The sequence below is a fragment of the Anarhichas minor genome, unplaced genomic scaffold (genome assembly GCF_050575085.1).
Source record: "Anarhichas minor isolate MPS153535 unplaced genomic scaffold, ASM5057508v1 ptg000036l, whole genome shotgun sequence".
NCBI classification, from domain to species: Eukaryota; Metazoa; Chordata; class Actinopteri; order Perciformes; family Anarhichadidae; genus Anarhichas; species Anarhichas minor.
In genome coordinates this window covers 610,902-615,000 of record NW_027466482.1, presented here as the reverse complement: position 1 = coordinate 615,000, position 4,099 = coordinate 610,902, and the positions used below count along the sequence as shown (strand labels likewise).

The window sequence follows — 4,099 nt, the reverse complement described above, 5'->3', positions numbered from 1 at the left end:
CCTGCGCGGGGAGATCCCAATGGATTTCTAGTCCATCGCCTTAACCACTCGGCCACAACAACCTACGAGACAGTATTAAACCGACTTTCACAAATTCTAAGAACTGTCTCAATGGCTGCAAAAGACAATTACTGAGTGTACTTCTCTGTAACACAGCTGTTACATTTTGCTTGCCTTAGTTATACTTGGTGTATTCTTTCATTTGCTCGATGTATGTTTAGATTGCCAAGATTTTTTACTCAATAATCCTTTAACAGTGACCATAATACCTGATGGAGATGCAGGGGATTGAACCCCGGGCCTCATACATGCAAAGCACGCGCTCTACCACTGAGCTACATCCCCCACAAATCTTCACAAATAGTCTTTCTTTCTTCGAGATGCCTAAATAAAAGGCAAAATATGGCAAAAGACGATGGATGTAGATTTATAAATGCCCTTGTATAGTAATGTGAAATGCAACTGTGAATTTTAGAAATTAAGCTTGGGAAAACTCCTCGCACCTCTATACAGCCAGTCAAAGTGGAAATGTTGGACATTGGCTGCCTATATGCTTACTATCTGACTACAAAACTTAGCAAAAGTATACTCTCACTGGAAGAAGAGGACTCAGATGGTCGGAAATCTAACAGGGGCCAACTGCTTGGAAGGCAGCTATGCTCACCACTGTACCACCATTGGTGGGACAAAGGCTTTTACAGCAAAGTCGGCAATTCACCTGGGTATTGAGACTGAAAAGAGCCCTGCATTTATAAAGTGAATGGGGCTGCCTCACTTCATCTACCTGTGAAGTTATACAATATTGCCCAGGAAGTTGAGATTTGCAATGTGACAACATACACAAGGAAGTGTCTTCTTAATCAACAATTTGTGTCAAAGCATCAACTTAGAGGCTGCGCATTTTTATAAGCTGAACCAGAAATGTCTCAGCATGGAGGTTCTATGGTGAGGCCACCAAGTGGAAAAGTGTCTTTTGTTGTTGGCAGGGTTTGAACCTGCGCGGGGAGACCCCAATGGATTTCTAGTCCATCGCCTTAACCACTCGGCCACAACAACCTACGAGACAGTACTAAACCGACTTTCACGAATTCTAAGAACTGTCTCAATGGCTGCAAAAGACAATTACTGAGTGTACTTCTCTGTAACACAGCTGTTCCATTTTGCTTGCCTTAGTTATACTTGGTGTATTCTTTCATTTGCTCGATGTATGTTTAGATTGCCAAGATTTTTTACTCAATAATCCTTTAACAGTGACCATAATACCTGATGGAGATGCAGGGGATTGAACCCCGGGCCTCATACATGCAAAGCACGCGCTCTACCACTGAGCTACATCCCCCACAAATCTTCACAAATAGTCTTTCTTTCTTCGAGATGCCTAAATAAAAGGCAAAATATGGCAAAAGACGATGGATGTAGATTTATAAATGCCCTTGTATAGTAATGTGAAATGCAACTGTGAATTTTAGAAATTAAGCTTGGGAAAACTCCTCGCACCTCTATACAGCCAGTCAAAGTGGAAATGTTGGACATTGGCTGCCTATATGCTTACTATCTGACTACAAAACTTAGCAACAGTATACTCTCACTGGAAGAAGAGGACTCAGATGGTCGGAAATCTAACAGGGGCCAACTGCTTGGAAGGCAGCTATGCTCACCACTGTACCACCATTGGTGGGACAAAGGCTTTTACAGCAAAGTCGGCAATTCACCTGGGTATTGAGACTGAAAAGAGCCCTGCATTTATAAAGTGAATGGGGCTGCCTCACTTCATCTACCTGTGAAGTTATACAATATTGCCCAGGAAGTTGAGATTTGCAATGTGACAACATACACAAGGAAGTGTCTTCTTAATCAACAATTTGTGTCAAAGCATCAACTTAGAGGCTGCGCATTTTTATAAGCTGAACCAGAAATGTCTCAGCATGGAGGTTCTATGGTGAGGCCACCAAGTGGAAAAGTGTCTTTCGTTGTTGGCAGGGTTTGAACCTGCGCGGGGAGATCCCAATGGATTTCTAGTCCATCGCCTTAACCACTCGGCCACAACAACCTACGAGACAGTATTAAACCGACTTTCACAAATTCTAAGAACTGTCTCAATGGCTGCAAAAGACAATTACTGAGTGTACTTCTCTGTAACACAGCTGTTACATTTTGCTTGCCTTAGTTATACTTGGTGTATTCTTTCATCCTCTTTAAGATGTGGGCAGGGGTATGGGAATGGGTGTGACTTCAGATTTGGAACAGGGCACGTCAACTTTGGCTTACCATGAGCGTTTTGACTGGCACAACTAGGGACTTAGGCTGCTCTTGACAAGATTGCTGTACTTGCTTTGGTTTCTCTTCATAACGCACAAGTCTTTCGCCTTTTACTAAAGACTTCCGTGACAAACCTGTCACAAGATCACAGCCTACCCGACCAAGTCAAAGACCAACTACGTCTGCTGCTCCAACATGGGAGAGTGACACAGCCTCATCAGACGCAGAGTTTGAAACTGCCTGTAACCCTCAATCATTTGATGTGGATGAGATCAGGAGACACCTCTCAATACCCTATCAAAACTCTGGGGATGATGACAGCCAGGAGGAGGAGAGCTCTGAAGTCTCGGAAGATCCACCAGCAATGGAAACAGAATTCTCCGAAGACACTACACCTTCTAGACTGGAATCTGATGCAGGAGAGACTAGTGATGATGTTGCTGAAGAACCAGATTTAGAAGGGGGAGCAAGCTCAGCCCCTGCAAGCGTTGCAAGGAGTAAAGAAGCTCCTATTATTCAAAAGTCCCAGAGAGAACTGAAACCAGTCATTCGCTTGACTTATGACCAACCTGGCAACCCATCTAAGGAGCCTGTTACCATCATGGGATGGTCATTCAGTTCAATCTTAATCTACAAGAGGAGATGGACGTTTGTGACTGTAAGTGAGGATCGGGAAAGCTCCTTGGGACCACTATGGAGAACTGTTTCCCGCGCGTGCTGCTGTAGACTGTTGCTGCTGTTTCTTCTGCACTCTGCCTGCCGTCTATTACCCAGCTTCCCCTCTGAATATGCCTTGGATTCGTGAGTACTGACAAACGTGCACGTGTCTTTTTTGTTTATTGCTTGTGTGAACAAGTGAAGCGGCCATCACAGTTTTTAGGCCTCATCACTCCCAAGCCACGACTCAGGCCTGCAACGAGGGTTTTCTGATTATTCTGATTGTGTGTGTGGGACTATGGGTGCACAGTATATTGATGACCGCATGTAATAAATGCCAAACTGTTTTTCTAATGCCTTTGAACTTTATTTGGTGTGTCAAAGTTCATCACATTCATGTTTTGATAAGAGTTGGTTAAAAGGGGTAAAATACACTTAAAACACAAGATAAAAGGACTTAATAAGAGGCAGACCTTTTATTTACTTAATTCTATTGGAGGCACCGCCAGTTATTTTAGTTTTCATAATAAGGGAACAAGAGTTGTAATAAGTATATTCATGTATAAGAACAGGTAATCGCACCATTACAATTAAAACTGTACCCAGGACCCCGCCCATAGTACTACTACACCTAGCAGATTCACATAATACTATATAGCTACATGGGACGGGTGTTACATTATATTATAATAATACATTACTAATGTAACAATGAACGTACAACGTATTCCTCTGATATTTGATCAACTGTTCAGCTTCCCTTTGGATAGGTTTCATGTTTTTACTCATGGCTAAACTAAGAGTGTGCATGTCATCGTGCCAGTAAGACATCAGAAATATGGATCTTCTATTATTCCATATACCCGTCATAACCACAGCAAAGGAGACAAAAAACACGCTGACAGAAGTCATTGTAGTTCTTAAATTCTCTTGTCTTTGATAATATAGATGGATAATAAACACACGAGCAAGCAGGTGTTTGTGATAGCACGTAAATTATTAAAAGAACAAATTTAAACCCTCAAAAATACTGTCTCTGGAACACTGGCTAATAGTTGGTTATCTATCGATTAATGAGTGACTGACTGGCTGTTTATGGATGCAAAGAATATTTGGCATTCGTAATAATGATTTAAGAGGTTATATTTAGAGACGCTAGATAACGTTAACGTTATCTTACCTG

At 42.1% G+C, this 4,099-nt stretch overlaps 5 non-coding genes and 1 pseudogene across 5 annotated transcripts in view; 1 reads left to right on the top strand and 5 right to left on the bottom strand.

The window, feature by feature from the left end:
- Positions 1–62, bottom strand: part of trnas-aga (transfer RNA serine (anticodon AGA)) — an 82-nt gene extending 20 nt beyond the window's left edge. The window contains exon 1 of the tRNA in view: positions 1–62. This exon is cut by the window's left edge and continues 20 nt beyond it. This is a non-coding gene — a tRNA (tRNA-Ser).
- A 211-nt stretch (positions 63–273) lies between these two features.
- Positions 274–345, bottom strand: trnaa-ugc (transfer RNA alanine (anticodon UGC)). The gene has a single exon. It is a non-coding gene; the product is annotated as a tRNA-Ala (tRNA).
- A 629-nt stretch (positions 346–974) lies between these two features.
- trnas-aga (transfer RNA serine (anticodon AGA)) lies at positions 975–1,056 on the bottom strand. Its single transcript has one exon. It is a non-coding gene; the product is annotated as a tRNA-Ser (tRNA).
- A 211-nt stretch (positions 1,057–1,267) lies between these two features.
- trnaa-ugc (transfer RNA alanine (anticodon UGC)) lies at positions 1,268–1,339 on the bottom strand. Its single transcript has one exon. It is a non-coding gene; the product is annotated as a tRNA-Ala (tRNA).
- A 629-nt stretch (positions 1,340–1,968) lies between these two features.
- trnas-aga (transfer RNA serine (anticodon AGA)) lies at positions 1,969–2,050 on the bottom strand. Its single transcript has one exon. It is a non-coding gene; the product is annotated as a tRNA-Ser (tRNA).
- Positions 2,051–2,344: 294 nt separating this feature from the next.
- Positions 2,345–2,388, top strand: LOC142965816 (U5 spliceosomal RNA; annotated as a pseudogene).
- Positions 2,389–4,099: the final 1,711 nt, after the last annotated feature.